Below are 21,212 nucleotides of genomic sequence, written 5' to 3'. Positions count from 1 at the left end.
CTTATCTACATGCATTGGGACAACCCAAATATAAGCCGATTGTGGTCGGCTAGTAGTAGTAGTGGGTAGCAGGATGTCTTACGTTATTGTCTTAGAATTTAGTTTAATTTTTCCTTAACTTATTTATAGGTTTAACCATTTATATTTTTAAATCTGACCAGAAAAACAGTTCAACAAAGACATCTAAAATATAATAATACTTGTAAGAATAACTACCAAAGTAATAATTGAGGAAGTAGTGAGGTGCAGCCGCTACGCCCCGGGCCCGCCGCCCCGCCACCCGCAGCCCCGATGCGCGGTCACCCTGCAACTCCGCCGCTTCGCCGTCCCCGCGCTCTAGCATCTGAAACTTTTACCAGGAAATATTTTAAATTAAGCACATTACTGGTTTTTGCATCTCTCTTGTTTAAATTTATAATCGCTACAAGACCGAGGTGTTTGTTTCTTTCGTTTTACCATCTACCACCACTATACAATACGAGTACAATATCTAAACATGCTAAGTATCTCTATTTTATTTAACTTAGTTTATTACACTTGCATCATACCGATCTCCTCTGTATTATTTCTTATAAATGTTGCCGCTGGAAATATTGATATAAAATAAACCAGTAGGAATTCTAGCAAGCCTCTTAAGTATGTACCGTCAGTTCCCAGAGATCGCAGGATTATCTGCGGCCTGTGAGCAGGGGGTGGCGGTCAGTCAGGACTGAAGCGCGCCTGCTGACAGTCGGCATTTTTGTAGCCTTGTTCCTGGATACCCCATGTTGTCCTCAGTCTGGAAACAGAAAAAAACCATTTTCAAAATTTTGTTCGTTTATAATAAGAACCGCCTTGTGCCAATCCTGCTCGTCTTGAGTACGATAGCTACAACAGTGTTTTTGTATTAAACACGCACCTGTTCAGCATGCCACACGAGTGACAGGTTTGCTCTTTGCCTTCCAAACTTTTCTACGGCACAACGATGAGCTCAGTGGCGGCTCTCAGTTTTGTCCTAGATACACTTCCCCAGCGCTGCCACGGCTCCAGCTGCCAACTGAATAATGTCATGCTGTTAGCAAAACTATGTACTTATCACTTTTTCTTTAAATTTTTTTTCACTCTTTTACCCATAAATACAAATTCGGTTAGTCAAGTATGATGATTATGACGATGCAAGTGCAAAATGTTTCTATTTTGCTTTTATAACCGAACTCGTCAAATAGTAAACTCTCAGGAAAAGTCTACGTCTGTCCTTCTGTCGGCAAGGCCGCGGTCTTAAGTACTTACAGACGTAATTAGACACGTGGTCATGGGTTCTATTTCCCTCATATGACTATTGATGTGTAACATATCCTAGCACCTAGCATAGAAATATTAGTCAATTTCAAATAATCTGCTAATAATTTACATATAAAAAAGTGATGAACAGTGTAGGTACCTACTCGTATCGCTAGTTGACAACTGATTTCATCGCAGTAATAAGTACATAATTGTATCTCAGAATAATAACAGCATTCATTGTTATAAACAAAGTAATACAGTTTATAATGACTATAATATGTCTGTCGACACAGCGTTGAATTAACGACCAGCGCTGAGAACAATGCAAGACGCCGCCGAGGTGTGGGGGGGGGGGGGATAGTACAGCAGAGGTCGGGGCAGCCTCCACCGGCCTCACACATAACATCAGCTAATTGCGCCGCGGCTGCACCTGCCTCTGAAGGATAATATTAATATCGTGTTCCCCCGCCCTGACAGTACCTCCGCCCCGCCAGTAACCCCCGCCCCGGCCTCGACCCTGCGGACGATTAAACTACCTATAAACAGATCACCCTTTCCCGAGCTACGGAATTACGTCTTCAAAAATTCATATTCCACCCCTTAAACTGGAGCCGCCCCTTAAAATAACTGTAAAAAAGACGCACACACTCCATTATGTGATTTAAAAATCATATTCAAAATCGCCGCTGGGGCCAAACGAGCGTGCCCACTATTCTATTACCGACCCTCTCACGAATAAATTCCATCGAAGCGCAATAATAATAAAAAAAATGTCGAGAGCTTGTCGCGTGCAAAAGACGTGCGGCACAGCGGCCCTCCCCCGCCTTCCCCCGCCCGCGCCCTGCGGCTCCCTCCTGCCACCCTCGCCACAATATAATATGCATTATGCGAAATCCGTAACTCTTATGTTGGGTCAGGAGAATACCTTAAAAATGTTCACTACCCTCTCAGATTTGGACCGTCTTTTCTCTGCGGCAAAACTCTATTTCCTGTGCTCGGCGGGAGTCGTGGGGCCGGGTGCGGGGGGTGCGGATTTGCGGGGAGCGCAGGGGGCGGCGGGCGCGCGCCCGGCGAGGCTGCACTCTCGAGATAACGCCGGGTATTAATCATAGTATTATCGGCCGGTGGCGGCGTCTCTGTTATGACACCGCGTTATTGCAGTTTTTTCTCCATCTACCCTCGAGGACGCGATAAACGGCTCGAGAGTGAATTTTCCGGGACAGATGTTTTAGTAATCCGGGAGAGATATCGTCGAATACGACCGAATAAAACGTTGAATATTATTATTAGGGCGCCGCGGGCTCCGTCTATTGAGACATGAAACATGTAACATCATACGGTTTATGGTTCTCTTACGTGGGTATGTTAGAACTGCGCAGTTTCCCTATCTAAAAGGAAAAAGGCGGTTAAAAATGTTAAAGTTAAACATGTCGCGGAGAATGTCGGTGAGGCGAAGCGTCACACCATCAGTCATAGCCCCGTCATCAAGTCTCTGCTCCCGCAGGAGCCGGTGTAAGGCAACGATGACTGGCTCAATTGGAGCTTACATATCGCGGCCGCGTCCCGGCGCAGCAATTTGTGTATGATTGATGTGCTCGCGAGGCCGGAGCGGGGGTGGGGGTGGGAGCGGAGCGGGGGCAGCTCGGCGCGCTACGCCGACACAGCATCGCTATAGCCGCTTAAAAACAGTTTTCATGCCTTATGAATTACAAATAATAATTTCACACAGTAAATATATCGACATCTTTTTCTATTTTACCATATTCAATAACATACGGCCAAGTTCTTCAGAAAGTAAACGGAAACTTTGGCATGTAACATACAAACATGTTAGAGGAAATCCTTATTCCTGTAAAATACGAAACTGGCTATAATTTTTGCTGTGTAGATTTAAGACAGACAGACGGACAAACGGAGGCTGCAAGAAACAAAGTCAAGCCGATATGCCGCTACAGCCAACAGAGCGATGAGCAAAGGCGGCCCCTTTCGCTCATTGCTCCACACACAAGGCCCGCTGTGTCCGCTACGAAGCTACGACGCTACGAGGCAGCGTGGCGGCGTGTGTGTGCGTGCGTGCAGTACGTGCGCGCGCGTGTGTGCGGCGCTACGGGATCATTTTTCACGTTTGATGAAGCGCCGCGCGCGGGCCAGTGGATTAAAATACATTTCGCTCGTCGTCGGTGATGGATGACCGCTACCCTCTGAGGAAAGGGTTGCTCCCGCCCTCACCCCGGCCCCGCCGCCCTCACACTCGCGCCCTGCACCCCCGCCCTGCCCCGCCTCGCCCGGGCCCGCGCGCCGCCACACTCCGGGGTGTAATAAACGACCATACAATGGCATCTAGATATGAATGTAAAATGTGTATATGCGCTTATTATATCATTTACATTGTTTTATGTAAGGTTCATATTTATGTCATATCTATTGTTATGTTATTACTTTTGTTCTAGGGTTTGCCTTTATCCGTAGAAAACAGAACTAGCATGTGTAGCCCCCGAACAACAAGCGATAATTTTAACATTATCTGTCAGTATTATCATCGTGACCTCGTGGCGCGGCAACTCCTGGCTACTAGCGCTGCCCGCTACCTATCTTAATTTGTTACATTATCGCACGTTGGACGCGGCCTGCACACACAACTACATTATAAGAGTGCAAATCAGTGCATCACCAGAACCCCAGTGAGAATGGTGTGACGTACATCTCTCATGTGTACCTACTACGAATTTACTTTAATTGATTCTAACGATTCCGCTAGACCAGTTCTGGAGCCGCACTTTGTCGACTACTAAAAATAAAAACAAAAAACATAAAACTACATCTTATTTTGATAAATGAAAATCTTACTAATATTATATATCCGAATGTTTGGATGGATGGATGGATAGAAGTTTGTTTGAAGGTATTTCCAGAACGGCTCAACGGATTTCGATAAAATTTGGCATAGATGTAGTTAATAGTCTGGAAGAACAAATAGGCCTCTTACTATGTTTGTTTTTAATCCGCTCCGCGGGGACAGAGGCGCGGGCGACAGCTAGTTGCTCTCTATGAGTCGAGAACATGTATAATGTTTTGTTTAAGTTAAAAGTTATAAAGGAATTATATCTATAATGTTGTAAAAATAAAATGTTACAAAAGTTTACTAAACAAACAGAATTGGCTCCTTTTTTTTTAATTTTTGTAATATTCATACTTGGCTCTTTGGATAATAAGTTTTCCGTTTTTAATAATAAGACCATCAAAAATTGCAAATAACATTCTGCAAACATCAAAGGAACTGACACTGCGATATACCAAAGAAAACAAATTCCATAAAAAAACATTTAGGCCGAAACTCGAAACCACTGAGAAAATATTTCAGGCAAACATTTTGCGAGTGAAAGTCAATACGACAAAAAACTTTTCCATCCGTATTTGCCTTGTATTTTGATCGCAAAAAAACGTCTCCCGTCGCTAAAGCGCGGCGTCCCATCCCCTCAACCGGCTCCCCCCGCCTCCCCCCCGGTATCGCGCTGAACTCTCACTAAATATCGATACTTACAATAACTTAGAATAACATGCCGCTACAATGACAATGGCATGTCATAAAATAGTGCAGAAACTTGGAATAATCTTACTAATATTATAAATGCGAATGCTTAGATGGATGGATGTTTGTTTGAAGGTATCTCCGGAACGGCACAACGGATCTTGATGAAATTTGGCACAGATATAGAACATAGTCTGGAAGAACACATAGGCTATTACGTTTTTTTTTAATTCCGCGCGGATGGAGTCGCGGGCGATTGCTAGTTTTTTATATAACGAAGTAGCAAATGTTCAAGAGGTCGATTGGTAGGTATCCTTCGCTAACTCTCCAAGTAGCATTTTAGCGTCTACGCTGAAGATTGATTGAAATATATATTTTGTAGGTAACACCGTGTCTAATGTTATTGCAATTTCCAGAGGCTTCCTCTGGCAAACAATATCTCGACTCTGGTGGACGCAGACTGCGAGTAGAATTTGCTCGATCGTGTCATTACACCGCGGTCAATGTTGACCGAATGCACCTCGCGCACAAGTCAGCTCTGTGTGTGTTGTGTGTCCTCGCGCTCCAGAAGCACCGAGTCAAGCAAACGTTGAATCGTCCTTTCATTGAACACAACATTTTGTCACTGTCTGTGGAAAGTTTTTTCAAGACGACGACATTCATTTGTTTTTAGTTGTGCGCGTTACTCGTATGTATACATTTAGATTTAGATGATGCGCATCGTAACGTCATATGTATTGGTTAATGGTGTAATATACAAAGTTCGATATCGGAAGTAGTAACATTCACAAACATGTAACGATAATATTTGTATGATATTTCTAGCAAAATCGTTAGCTAATGCTGTTTACACAGATAGGCCGTAGCGCGTGGCGAGCCGAGGCGAGGCGGCACACACATTAGCCGATTGCCAACACCTCGCTGTTTGCCGACACTTGCTGTTTACCGATATTCGCCGTCACTCGGCGACACCCCCGTGCCCGCTGATATATTGGACACGCGCTTGTCTTTACCCTGTCACCTCATTCCTAAAGTACGTTTTGAAAATTACATACCTCAATATAATATCGGAACAAGTCCATCCCCGGAGCTCGGGCGATGCCGACCCCGACACCTGACTGAACTTTGCCGAACAATACAGCGGCCATTTCTTAATCTGCTTCATCGTCAATTCATTTTGATAATGATAACAAAAACTTCGTGTCACGCGATTAAAAGTACCACAAAAAGCCCGTACACGTGAGAGGCCGTTTGCCGGTCGCACGTCTGCCGCCGAAACCCTTCCGCGGCGCTCGCAATGGGCCCAGGTGTGAAATCAACTTTTTATTGTAGAAACAAATTCTCGTTTCGACTGTTAACTGCTAACGAGACGCCACAAAAAAGCGTCGCGATTTCGTGACGCGTGCCCTTCACTGAATGCAATAATAAAAAACGGTTGCACCAAAAAAAGGGTTGCGGAAGGGTTGTCCCCTCGCAACCCTTAGACCGGCTCGCGCCCGGGACCCTCGTCCTCGAGAGCCGAGCTCCAATAAAAAACTATGTTCCGTGCATGCGCATTCAGATTTTAAAGTGATTTGAATTCGGCGAATTTCCATACGACGGCAGCGAGCCGCGATTGGCCGCTCATTTGCGTGCGGCTGCGCGCTGCGGGCCGCGGGTTGGCCGCGGGGCTGACATTGTCGCGGCCCGCTATTTGCATACGGGCCGCCGCGCCGCAGCCGCCTCAGCCGCGCTGTCGGGGGCTGTTCGTTACCTATCAAATTGTATGCCTACCGGTTGTTAGATAGGCTCACCCCTATCTAACATTACTGATGTACGTTTTACATGACGTGTTTATTTGCCATTCATATGAAACCCAACCCATAAGAAAAATTATTTAGCATTAGATGTTGCTTATTAGTAACACTATATTTAACTAAATTATAAGTACTGAGTCGAGATAATGAAGTTGACCTCGCTTTTTATATTATTATTTTTTTTAAATTTTACTTTATAAAGTTAAATTATAAGAAACGAGATATAAGAGAGTAGAGTTGCCGCCGCGGCCCCGGGCAAACATTGCCGTGAAACTTTTGCAGCGAGCTTGTGAACGGTCTCATTAGGACCGACTCGCCCTTTGTCCTGCAATCAGCGCCCGGGGGAGGGAATGGGAGCTCTCGTTACAGAATGTCCAAAATAACGAGAGAGTCCCCGTGTCCTCTAAGTCGACTGCCAACTCGGCCTCGTGTGAATAAAGATAACGCCTCGCTATTTTAAATTGAAATAAATTTGAGAATATGTAATGTGACATTGTGGAGCACATCGCCTTTAGTTGTATCTCGGCGCAATGTTGTAAAGTTTAAAAGCAACGATATTACGGATATTATTATATCCTCTATATTATTGAATACTAGGGTATTGTTTTTTAATAATATGGTTTTAAAATCAAATCCAGTATATGCACATATCAAGAACCATTATTGTGAGACGAGGCTGCGATGTCACAGCGCACAAGGTGCCGGCCGCAGGATAACGCTCCGATGGACAATTAAATAGCGTCCCCGCATTGGCCGGGTCCCGGCCCGACAGCGCTCCCGGCCTGTCGGGGAACATCTAAAGCAAACATTTAACATCAGCTACCTTACATTTAACTTTCTATAATTACTTTGTCAAATTGGACCCCGAATAGTTAAATAAAACTAAGTTTGTAGTTGATTGTTAAAAGAACTACGTATGCGATGGCTTTGATCCAGTTTATTTAATTATACTCAGTGTGATTGTTATTGGTTCTGCAAACATATGTAGCGCAGCGCGATTCACTCTCAGCTCTCGCCGACTGCCGACTACCAATAGGCACAAGGCATGAAATAAATATATTTTGTTTTTAGCGTTTTGTTCTATTACTCAATTATCTAAGTGTGCGTTTCTACTGCAATCACCCTTGTGTCAACACAAGGTAAACATAATATTTCTCACATTCCGTCAATCAATAGAAGCCCACGGCAAAATGGAAACTGTCAGCGCACACGAGATCTTTCTTGTTCGTAGATTGTTTTATCTCTAAATCAGACTATTAGCTATTAGCCAATGGAATAAGTAGGAAAATAAATATGTATTATTATTACGTTTTTAATGATATCTGCAGTCTTTGTCCTCGACAACTATGATTATAATTATTTGTCTTTATTTATTTTTTTCAAAATACCGACCGAAGTAAATGGTATCTAAATAAATGTTTACCCACAAAACCTTCTAAAGATCTTCTAAAAACAGATACAACTTGGTCAAAGTGAGAAAAACTTTCGATCAAACGAATATATTTGTGAGATAAAATGTGGCGAAATATTTATGCAACAAAGAGATATTCTGCATAAAAGCGAATAGGCAGCCGCATCTGTCCCTCGCCGCCGCCGCCGCCGCCGGCACGCGCTGCCTCGCGGAGGGCAAGGGTGGCATCACCGAGGGAGATCGATAAAGATTCATTAGCGGGGGCGAAGGCTGCGGGGTGGGGGCAATGCACGCGCCCCCCGCGTCCCGCACCCAGCGACACCCCCACACTACACCACTATTGCATACAGTTCCACACATGCATGGATGCATTGATGAATCGTCGTTTTGTATTGTTTCCATACAAAGTTGTGATTATATTATACTTTTTGGTAAATTCATTTAATTTTGAACAAAGTAGTCAAAGTGGTATTAATTAAGAATCTAAGCAAAATTGAAGAAAAGAAAATAAGATTTGATTCAAATGAAGACAACATATATTGTAATAATTAATATTAATTACTTGTATTTATGGTTTTTTAATTCTTTTTGATAATTAATTAATATTTTGAAAAAATAAAAGTAAAATTTAAATAATTTCTAGTAAAACACATTAGTAGATTGCAAGCGTCGTGTCGCTAGATGCAAGCAACAATTCAAGACGCGCGGAGCGGCGCGGCGCGATGTTGCCGCTCACACACAAACACACACACACAACACATGCGCTTTGTACCGTTGCTCGGACCTTTAGCTTGTTAACAATGTGTTTTTGTGGCGCTGCAACTCTTGAATAATAAACAGATCGCTGGTATTTACATTAATTAGGTGAAAGTAAGCAGTAACTGAGTGTGCAGTGCGCACTGAGGCAAAAAATAGTGCAAATAATAAGCAAACAGCGCGCCCCCCGCACGCAAAGGGCAGGCGGCACAGTTACTGTCCGGCCCGGACTGCTGTACAACACTATCTCACCAAATAAATGTTTTCATTACTTATTCTATCGCATAAATTCTCCACAAAATATCAAGTGTATATCAACACGCTACTTCTACTTCTTTAAGGGCTGGTAGTATCCGTTTAAAGATAATTTTTAAATGGCAAGCTTGTGATGTAATGTACGAGTATAAAGTTTATATGTATTATGAACTGTCTCCCATCATCATAGCTATATCTACGGCCGTTGTGATCGGACGCAGTTTTAAATGAAATAAATTAAAATTAGATTAATCATTGTTGTTTCCCGACACTAAAATCACTGTTTAAAACATATTATTGTTATCTCTGTCTTGTCAAAGATAGTGAGAGGGATGACAGTATGTTTTGCAGCCTTATTTTTTTTGGGTAAATATAAAATGTCTATATCTACTTACACGTCGAGTTTTAGCCATATTAGATACATTCATTTGAATTAGTGAAATTACAATTTTTCTTACGTAAATAATTAATGTGAGAAAGAATCGTTTAATTAAGTACAGTTTAATGATTATCAAGAAAGCAAAATTGCCTAGTTTCATATTCCATTTTAGATGAAAATAACTGCATTATAAAGAAGTATTAAACAACGATAGACATTAAACGCACGAAGCGGACGAGCTAGGAGCTGCGGATAGTAAAAAACTTGTGAGTAGAAAGCGATGTAAAGGTCAAGGGATGTCTGCTTATTACTGACCGCGCCGAAACGGGACCCTACGTGTCGCGGTAACAGTGCGCCGGCGCATGACTACTAATTAAGTCTCGGAACTGAACCCAGCCCAGCGCAACCTAGCACTGTAACTGCAACCGGCTGCGCTTGACATTTAGACACCTTGTTTTATTTAACACTTTCCATTGCGTGATCGTACTGACCTACAGAACTGCAAATATTTGCTAGTATGTCTTATTTTCGTACACTAACTCACTGACATCACAAAACACAGTCACTGTTACAAGTCACCTGCAACATTTATAACAAACCTAAATATATACATTATTCGAGATAGGTTTCAACTGTGGTCTATTTCTAGCTAACTACTCTTTACATAATTTTTATCTTGAATAACATGCAACATGTTACAAATAGAGCTAAAACGATTCATTCAGAAATCAATAAGAGAATTGGCAGGCCAATAATAAGCTCGCAACCAATATAAAACATCATGTAAACAGATCATCATGAACAGTGATAGTGCCAGCAACAATAACATCTGTTGCACGAATAGAAGACAGGCATCAAGTAGAAGTTATTCCGCGATTCATCTGATAAGGTCAAAATTTAGTCCTACATTAACTTTTTACTTATACCTAAGAAAATGGTGGAAAGGGGAGGTGGATTTCACTGCGGAGGATTTGCGTAGGGACGATAAATATCCTCATTCTGCACGTCCTCTCCTCTGCCCAGTAAAGGGAAGAAATGCATCTACAATTTGTTTAGATGGATGTCTATGAACAGCAGCCGCTACGCTTCTCAGATGGCCGCTTGCTGGTTATCCACCTTACAACATAAAAAACACATTGCTTTAACTTCCAATGATACATATGTAATTATAGCAAAGTGCGCTTGTCGGTTTGTCGGCGTGTCGGCGTGTCGGCATGTCGAGCGTCGCGGCGGCTCGTTTATCATAATCACTCGAAAAATTTGCCTCCGCGATCAATTTGCGGCCATTACGCGCGGGTCGGAGTTCGCGGCTTTACAATTCAAATGTCTACATTTTTATTGTTAGCCTCTATTGCAAAAAAGCTCTTATCGCTATGGGTTAAAGTTCATTTTGTAGTGCATCACGCACCCTAGGCTGTCGGCGACTTATCTTCTTAAAGCGATGACTTTGAATTTTATATCGGTCGCTTTAAGGCGAATGTAGTGCGGCGGCGGCGGCGGGCCCTTTGATGCGGCGATATGAGGCGAATTCGGAGGCGCCGCGACACAAGTATGCTAATTCAGGCAATTGGTGCGGCGATGTGAGGTCGTTAGAGCAACCCGCCCGCACTCGCCTGCACCCGCCCGCACCCGCCCGCAACCCGCCGCGCAATTACTTAATTCTTCTCAACAAAGTAACAGAAATGTTGAATGTGAATTGATAAATTGTTTCTGTTTCATAATATTTATCAAGCGGTGGGAATAAAAGTTGTAATTAGAACCCTTGTTAATTACTTGTCGTTTTTTTTTTCAAATGTTACATTTTATCAAAAGAAAATGTGGTTTCATAAAATGTTAAACATATAGGTTCTGCCTACTTCAAACATCTACCAACTAATCGTACATTACCAACAAACGTCAGAGTCAAAGTACTGGTATTTTATTATTTTTTTGGAAGCTAAGATATGTGATGAAAATATCAATTACTCCGGACGGTATTTCCAGTTGAGATCGATTTCCGGTGAGATCGTTCTTGTTCATTTAATCTTCATAAAAAAATCTTGATATCTGACTTGAAAAAAAAAGCGTAAAGTACGATATCACATAAAAGATTTTCTCGTTTCTCTAACATCCTCGATGTGTATGACAATGCGGCCGCGTAATTATCATATACGGTGCGGTTGGCGGTCGGCGGCCGAGGCGCGCTATGCTAAGCAGCATGTCTCCGTTTTTTGCCAACGCTGCTCGCTGCTCGCTGCCCGCTCCGACTGGTCCCGTCGGAACCAAATTGGAATGTGGACCGTTTTGTTGCATTCCGCTCGAGTCCCGTTAAATTTGAATTTGTTTAGGACGAGGGCGCGGACGTGTGCGTGCGCCGAGCTGCGCGGTATGCAAGCGCGTTGTCGCAGACTGATGGATGACAGGTGACGGCGGCATCACAAAGGGCCAGGGCCGGCGCGCGGGCCGCGAATAAACTTCACAGAACGCGGTATAATCGCCGATTGCCCTTAATAAAACCTCCGTATGCAGACACCGCCATAATTTAAAAAAATGTATATTTAGGAAGCTTAGGAAATTAAGTCAACAAATGGAATACAAATAGAATAACGTATAAGTAAATTGTGTTTACTTGAATGTTGTCTCTGGTTATTTAAGCCTTGAAGAGTGATGAACATCGATAAAAAAATAAAGAATACCTCTCAATACACATGTATTCTTCTAACATGGAAAACTATAAAATTATAAGATAAAGACCCCTAAATACAGGTAATCAGTACCTAAGTAGGGGAAGGTAGCAATATAACGCATCAGCTGTGACATACAGACCCCTGTTATGTAATTATTAAAGTCTTAATTCCGTTCGATAAAAGACAGGGAAGTACTAGATCTCTGCAGCTGGCTCGACTCCAAACACGTTTCGCGGAACAATCGCACGGTGAACGCTACACAAAGCGTCAGTTACAACGTGGACATTTATTACCAGCCTAAATCAAATTAATTCACAGTATTCACATATATCACATCGAGTCCTACTAAGTAAGATTACAAGCTACCTTTAGTTTCTATTCAGGTTCCTGAGTAGTAGTGAGAGTAAGAATAGACAACATGGAATGGTAAACGTGACTATCAAATTAAAGGTATCCTGTGACTGTAATGAACATTCTTGTGCTGAGATGCTAATCGTGTAGGAGTTGTTAGTCTAAGCGCGGCATAGCATGAGGCATAACACAAAGCGCCGCCGCCACCGCCGCCACCGCCACCGCAAGCTCCCGGCCGAGCCGTCTTTCCTAACTCAGACTTATAAAACTTCAATAGTCGATAATTTTTATTGCTACTTATATTACTGTAGGTGTAAAATACGATTCACGTTTGTGCGCGCGCCGACTGTAACCGGTCCACTGCTCTGTATTATACTCGTATTTTTATTATGTTTAGCAACAATTGAGGACCGACACGCTCAATTTATTTCCCTGATTCCTGTTCCATTTTCATTCAATGAATAATGCTATTGCAGTTTACTTATTAATTACAATGGTTCATTAAAATCCTATTCTAAAAGACAAAATGGAAACTTCGTTTAAAATCTTAAACGGAAATACAAAATAATTTTAAATAATGTTTTGACTACACTTTTTTCGACAGCTATTTATAAATCTTGTCACATTGATGGCGCGTGCCGTACTAAAACATGAGAGATGTCCTGCAGAGCGTATGAACAGAACAGCTTTTAAATGTTCAACACGGCGCACACCTACATATTGCCCGGCCGAGGCAGGACAACAATAATCAGCGTCGCGGCGACTCGCTATCGCCCTACTGGCACTGGTCACACGGCGCTGCGGATCGCAAAAATAAATTTGCGAAGCGTGACGAAGTGAATTCGTCGGAGGGTCACTTGTAAATAGAGAGCGAGTGAAACTCGATAATGAAATGAACTCGACAGGATATTCGGGTTCGGGACGTCTCCGCGGCTAATGACACACTGCTATTTGAAAAGGATAAAAGCTATCCATTTGGTTCTTATTAAACTATTTTCCTGTTTCAAAATATAGCAAAATATCATCCATGATCAAACAAATAAAGACACATTTAACCCATTATGGTATTCCGATCCCGTCCGATGCTGATAATATAAGCTTGTCGAAAAAGCAATATTAGTACTTTTAATAAATAGCAACAGTTTGCCTGTGTTCGCAGCTGCAGCCGCGTCGGTGTATGTTAATCGAAGAATATAGTAAATGAACATGCAATAAGGATACATTATAATATTATGACTAATACATTGACGTTAAACTTAACGTTCCATCATTTATTACACCAACTTTTTATGTAGACAAATGTGAATCATTAATGATCAATACATTTTGTAACATACATTATGAGTGCGACATAATTGGATAATCATACACCCTTAGGAGTACCTTCGCCTTGTTTCTAAATAAACTCATCACGAAGCTGCGCTATTTTACCTATTAATGGGTACAAAAAGTTTTTTACGACGCCCACGGTGCAAAAAGTTGTTATTTCTGGTCGTGCCGCTCGTGCCAGCGGGGAGCGCGGCCCGGGAGCCCGGGACCGAGTCGCGGCACCCGCTGACCGCCGCCCGCCGCCCGCCGACCGCCGCTCGCCGGCCACTGACCCACTTATTATGTCATAAGACGACGACATAAGAAGTCACCTTGTACTCACCATATTCAAACGCATCGACGAAACAACTTTCTTTGATTGACATTTGAATGCTATCGATCCATGCATATTAAAGTATTGTCACCTTTTTGGGTTTGGGTTTTAGGTAACTCTATTTACTAGCTTAAGTAGTACTCTATATATAATATGGCAAGGTGTTTGTGCTCAAACAGTGCATGCAATGTCCAGTGTTACTGTGTCGGATGAAAGATGCTTGTTCAGTTGGTGGGTTATTATGTACGCGGGCAGAGCGCTCTGGCGGCGGCACACAAAACTGACAATCATTATTGTCGCCGTAAGCGTGAACGCGAACGCGCAGGCCGACGACTCGAGTCTCCAAACTTCGAGCTGCGAGCAAAATAAAACGTCGAGCTGCTGCTCCGTCCAGTGAGTGATAAGGTGTTGCTCATACTGACCTAAGTAGGTAAATGATAAATATTTTTTGTATCGCCATAAATAAGTTTTTGATGACTTGTTATTAGTTAGGTATCTACATTATGACTTGAAATGTTAATTCTAATAAGTCTTGTCAGCTTATGATAATTTTAACCTACATCATTATGTAAGTAGACATTGCAGGCATGGCATAGGATAGGCATGAATTATATATGTAAATATTATTGAAGTGACGGTGACGGTGACGGTGGCGGTGACGGTGGCGGCTAACGAGCACAAGGAATATTACATAAACATTTAGAATATTATTACTTTCGACATCGTTTATCCTTTAAAGAACAAATAATCGTTATAATATGTCGCGGAATTGTATTACATTCGTCCCACGTACAAAGTTATTTAGACGTATCTATATAAGGGCATCGATAACGTGTTAACTTAGGAAATAATCCGTTCACATGAACTAAGTGGACATTTATTATCCGACCGGTTGATTTTTTATGCGACGCGAAGTCCGAGATGTAATGAGGGCTGCGAGACGAGTGCCGTGCGGAGTGCGATGCCGATACCGTCGCCCAAACTGCGACCCTCCCCAACTGCCCTCTGCCCGCTGCCCGCTGCCCGCTGTCCGGCCGACAGCGGTGGGGACCTCTCATTGAATGCGTAATAAGCCAGATATGCTGTGCATGTTAAGTTCCCCGAGCGGGGAGACTGCAGGGAGCTGAGGCATGGGAGGGGGGCGTGGGAGATTGATCCAATGGTTTGTTGGTCGGAATGTTGTATCGTATCTGCACAGAAGTCACCGCACAATGTGACATACACAAATGTGAACTTCCTCAAACTAACTGAGTTTTAATTGTTATTCTCAGTAAGACTACCTAATTAACTGAATTCCGGTAAAAAAACGCTTCACAATGTTAGGTAGACGTAGGAATGTTCCGAGACATAATTAACATTGTTAGATAGCAGGTTGTTTGTTTCCCTCGAAATACAATTTTTTCACTTTTTTTTAACATAAACATCGTTAACTACAATGGTATATACTGTATAATAACTATAGTTGCTCTGTGTGTACCCAGAATGTATTGTTCTAAAGCTTTTAACATGGAATAAAACGACCATTAACAGAAATCTTAAATAAAACTTTTACTTTGAAATCCGCCAGTGTAACTCCCAACACTAACACACAAAAGGCGTGTCGGGGCACCGGCAGCATCCATAAAACATCTCGGACGCGGGCTGGGGTGCGCAGAGTCGCGGCGGGCGCGGAGGGCGCGGTGAGATAAGTCGCATCAATTTTTTCTGCCGCCGACCGAATCCCCCGACGACGGCTTCTCTTAACTAAAATATTCCCCGCTTTATGTGACGAATAATAAGCTACGGTCCGCGACGCAGCGGCCGGCGGCGGCGGCAATGCGGTGCGGTGCGGTGCGGTGCGGAGCGACCAGCGCGATCAAATAAATCGTTCTGTTCGTACTAAATCTCAGACGACAGCAACTTTCTGCACATTTTATTATTTCATAAAAATATGGTAAAAACTAAACTGTACACGGTCATAATAACTGAAGTAGGTTTTAAATTGTATTCAGTGTTAAACTATCGCGACATTACGATGTCAAAGTGACTTTAGCGAGCGATAAGAGAGGGTATTAAAATACGAAAATTACAATAGTATTTTGTTTAGGATTAATTGTATCGATTGATAACAACGATCGTGAACATAATGCAGACCTTTCGCCGACCGGCCAATACGGTGCAGGCCAGGCGAGCGGAGGTGACAGCGTGGGTGCAGGCGCAGTGCATTGGCCCCGCACCCCGCATATCTCCATCGCGCTAGTACATCTCATTGAGACGTTGTGCAAAATACATCGAAGCAAATACGAGTACGCGGAACTATGACAGGAAGGCGTTCGACTTGGTTCGTAAAAACGCCCGGTCGAGGAAACAAAATGTATATTGTATGAGTCGCTGAATTTCAAGTGTTTTTGTAGCTTTAATGGATTGTGGCACGTCCGCACCGCAGCCGCCGTCCGCCCACCGATCTGGATCACATAAAATATTATCGCAACGCGAAAGTATCTATAGAAAATTTTTATAATAAACTAAATGCGAACGGTCCACCTGAGAGAGCATAATAGTAGACGTTCCGGATTAGGATCGTTCAATAGGTAATATGATCTTTACAGGTCTCACTATGAAAAAAATCCTGGCATTGCTCGAAATTATATAAATTGAAGTGAATTTGGGACGTCCCACAAAGTACGATGTTTACTCTCCTTTAGCGTCTTTAATGGACACGAATACGATGTGCAACTTCAACATCAATTTGATTTTTAAGGAATTTTAAGAAGCCTATTGATCGAAGTGACCAATTGCGTGAGAAATCTCTTCGCCATGATATTTGACATAATGCTCGAATCATTCCGCGGTGCAAGGTCTTAGTCACCTATCCAAAAATTTGGCCTCTTAAGACTTTTACAAAAGTAGAAATAGTTCGGGCCTATTAACATCCCAAATAAATGATTGGCCTCTCAGAGCAGTAATGGATTAGTTATTTGAATAAACGATACCATTAAGTCAAAAAAAAAATACTGTGTGAAAACGGCGAATATCCGGGCGAGCACTCGGCCACACGGCCAGGCGGGCAGGCGGGCAGGCGGCCCAGCGACTAAGCGGCCAGTCATCGCAGAAGCATCAATCATAGCGCCTGTTGCAGCGCTGGTCCGCGGGGCCGCGGGACATTAGGATGGTCCAAAGTGAGTAGATGTTAGACCAACTGATTGATTATGCTGCATTCAGCGTGTCGTGATCGCCGCACCGCGCTGCCCGAAAAATCTATTCAATTTATTGGCTTTAAAAAGTGAAATTATAAACTTATGCCGGGAGCTGTAGGTACTCTGTGTGGTCGATAAAATTGAAGCGTTACATTGTAGAAACGGTAAAAGATATAATGAAAACTGAACTGAAATGATAGCCAATGGTGTGGTTAAGACTGCTACGAGGATAAAGATAGAGCTGCAGCACACAAACACAGGAATAACTTGTAGTTACACACAGCGACCTGACACCGATCTCGAGTGCCAATTAAGTTCAGATACTATTACAAAAATAATAGAATCCGTTGACAATCTCCAGCGAACCCGCTCAGTAACTTGAGGGTAATTCATCAATAGCCATATAAAGCTTTCGATAACGTCTTCATCCATCACTTAGAGATAATGCGTCTGTGACACGACGCTACCGACACAGCAACCCTTTCGCCGCCAACGCCACATCCATCCTCGTTACATAAGTGATCGTCGCCGCCCGAGCCAGTCGCGCAAACTAAACACGCCTGCCCCATCGCTCACCTACTACCACTTATACAAAGACAATACCACTATAACTTGTATCTATACTAATAATCTAATATTTAGAAAAAATATCATAAACTGATTTAAGGCAGAATAACGTGTGTGGTCCGTGCGAGCTCCAGCTTCAACACACTGTGCAAGAAGCATGATATAGACCCATTTGCAACTAGTGTGTCCTCAGCGAGGAGTTGCCTTAGCCGAGACTTTTTCAAATAACTTGAGCAGTGATTGAATTACTTACTTTTATATTTCCTGTGCTGACAAACTGACAAATTAGTTAAGCCAATGCTATATATAAGTGAAGACTTGTAGAGCTGTCTGTTAACTATCTTGTTTATGATATTGTTGCTTTCTAGCTGTAAGTCTGCCATGTAAGTAAATAAATAAATAAAATGACCATTATAAATAGATGTTAATTGTTTACCTTTAAAATAAAGTGTTCAATTAGTATCAGCTATTGCCTAAACTTAAATCATTCAGCTTAGCTATGGACTATGGCACAGCTTCACTTTTACAACAACAAAAACCCTTGTCTTGCAGAAATCCGATTTATCCGACCCGACTGTTAGCTTGAAGTAAGTTTCAATGACAATTAAAATTACAAATCAGTAATAAACCAAGATGCTAAGACCAAATATGTAAAAATAAATGAAAGGTTTTATAAGGCAAACAATAGTAATTTTAAGCAAAACACGTTAAAATATAATCGACTTATAAGTAATAACGGGCGGCAATCACTCGCCGTGTACTATTGCTGGTATAAGTCGTTTGTTACGACCTCCCCCTGCTCCCACCCCCCTCCCAAATTATTACATGACGATGTAGATGCCGCCGTGAAAAAACAATAAAACATTTGAGTACGTCACGCCTCGCGCACATTCCGGCCGTAAGAGACTAACAACCGTGGACAGTATCTCCCTCGCGATTTATATTGTATCTGTTTTATTACCATAGGGTGGGGGGCGCGGGGGGGGGTGGCCGTTTTACAGCGCAGGAAACAGGCATGCACGGCACTTTATTACAGCCATTTCATTTTTATAATTTCACGCCGACATAAGTATGAAGTCACTATTACAGTGGTACAGGTTTGAAACAAAAACAAATATAAAACCAGGACATTCCTTCCCAAAGCTTTGACACCAACGTAGCTAACTATGCGACGGGCCAAAAATATATTGATAGATTGTCTCTAAAGTAGAATACAATCAGATTCTAAATAAGACAAGCGCAAACAGCGACCGGCGACTATTTGACCTCAACTGCATTTTAAAATAATTAAAAACTTACATTAAACTTTATTGTCGTTGAAAAAACAAAGGTAACTATGATTTGAGAACGAACGTGCTCAACTCAAACAACCTAAAGTAAATATAAAAGCAAACGAATCTCCCACGGAGCGCGCCATCTGTTATCGATAATAACAGCAGCCAGGCCACAATACTGTAAGTCATTACATCATTACTCGCTTGTTAGTGAGTATAGTTCCAAAATGAGCCATAAAAAATTTGAGGTGTTTTTGCGGCGTATTTACCGAACGTTCGGCGAAACGAGCGCAGCCCGCAACGCCAGCTTTATGTGCCGCGGATGTTATGCTTCCACTAAAATGATCTTAATATCGCATAAACATTTTACTTGCCGTCCGGCAAATGTCACAGTAAGATATGAGACGCTCAGGTTATAGCTCAAATAACTTTGAAGGCGGAGAACACACGTCTCCACACGATAATACGATAATGACAGCAATAATTCGTAAAATGAAATGGTTATTTCCGGCTTTTAACACGAACTATTAGGCCAATATGGATACAAAGTGCACACCTGCTCGGCGGCGACGGGCGCGGCCTCGAGCGACACATGCGCCACTCTAAAACTCAATTATTGTGGGTGGCTTCAGTTTAAATCGTCGCTCGGACCCCTGGCCGTGTTACAATAAAAACATTTTTTCTCACCGACACCCTCAAATACTCGCCCCTGCACTCGCCGCAGGAGATAGAAAAATATTTTATTTACATTAATAATTTAAACTTTAACAACATTTTAAACCTCACATTAATAATTGATAAAAGTAATAAACGACAATTTATCGCTTGAAACCAGAAGTTAGTTAATTGTTTTGAGGGATGATGAATGTTTCTATCAGTCAGTCATTTGTGGAACACCGATGTTTTCCGCCGCTCGTTTGCCGCCTTCTCTTATTAAAAAAAGCTTACCAAATGCGACCCATAGGTGCCTACTGCCAAGTCTGAGGTCTGTGACTGATGATGCTATGTGCTAAACTTTACCACTTTGTGTACAGCCAGCCAGCTATACCAACTGACGTTATACCTAAGCTACGAAGCAGCCAGAATTCACTTATATAACTCGGAAAGAACACACTATCATTATTAAGGTCTGTATAAAAAAAATATTTTATAATTAAACTGTAAATAAAAGCTCGGAATAGAAGAATATTGCTGTCGGTTTATTCAAAGCTAGTCAAATTGCCGAGAGTGCAACAAGGGCAAGGGGCGAGCGATGTGAAAATTTAAAGTAAATCCCCAGCGTGCTGCTTCTGGTAGCGGCGAGCGGCTGCGGCAGGCGACGGACACGGCAAGTTGCGCTCTCGTGCGCGGAGACACGGGCTGCGACGGCGGCACACGATGCCTGCTCTCCGCGCCGGCGATACTTGACAATTATATTTTTTCGGCCCAGTCGAGCTTTATGCCTACGTCGGCGCGCTCGCTCGTAATGGTCACTGTATTAGTGATTGTTAGCTCTCAATAATGTATTTTATGTTTCTTTTTTGCCACGGGCGCATTATAGGCCGTGGGAGCAGACTCGCGTAGGGTGGTGCGTAATGATTCTGTGACGTGTGCTGAGATGAAAGGCCTTTTTTCCGTCGTGGCGCGGCGCCGGCCGACTGGACTTAGTACGTGAAGCAAAACTGCCTCGGTAGCGGAACTTATTGATCCCGCTAATTGACCTGTTATAAATAGCATTTCATTGTGATGGTTAGCAATAAATTTTGGGTTTGGTTTTTATTTCACGGCCTCAATGATTCTCCTTTATTAAACCCATAGATACAACCTTATTACAAATTAGTTTTAAATGTCAAATAAACAAAAAGTCAACACATCCAAATATTATTAGCAAGAACCCAATGTTAATGTGCAAAAGATGGGAATTTATTGCGAAATTCTGAAATTGAATTATAAAATAGTTTATTTAGAAAAAAAGGATTCATTGAAAGATAATAATATAAGGAACATCGGCATCATAATGATTAATGATCGTGCAGGGACAATAACAGTCGATGTGTATGTTTTAACCAAATTCAGGACGGACACTGCACACTTAGGTATTAAGTGTATAAACCAATAACATGAATAATAAAAAAAAATATTGTGAGGACGGATAAGTCCGCGGCAAT

Source organism: Papilio machaon, chromosome 7 (assembly GCF_912999745.1).
Source record: "Papilio machaon chromosome 7, ilPapMach1.1, whole genome shotgun sequence".
Lineage (NCBI taxonomy): Eukaryota > Metazoa > Arthropoda > Insecta > Lepidoptera > Papilionidae > Papilio > Papilio machaon.
The sequence above is the reverse complement of the archived record's forward strand: the minus strand, read 5'-3'. Positions refer to the sequence as shown.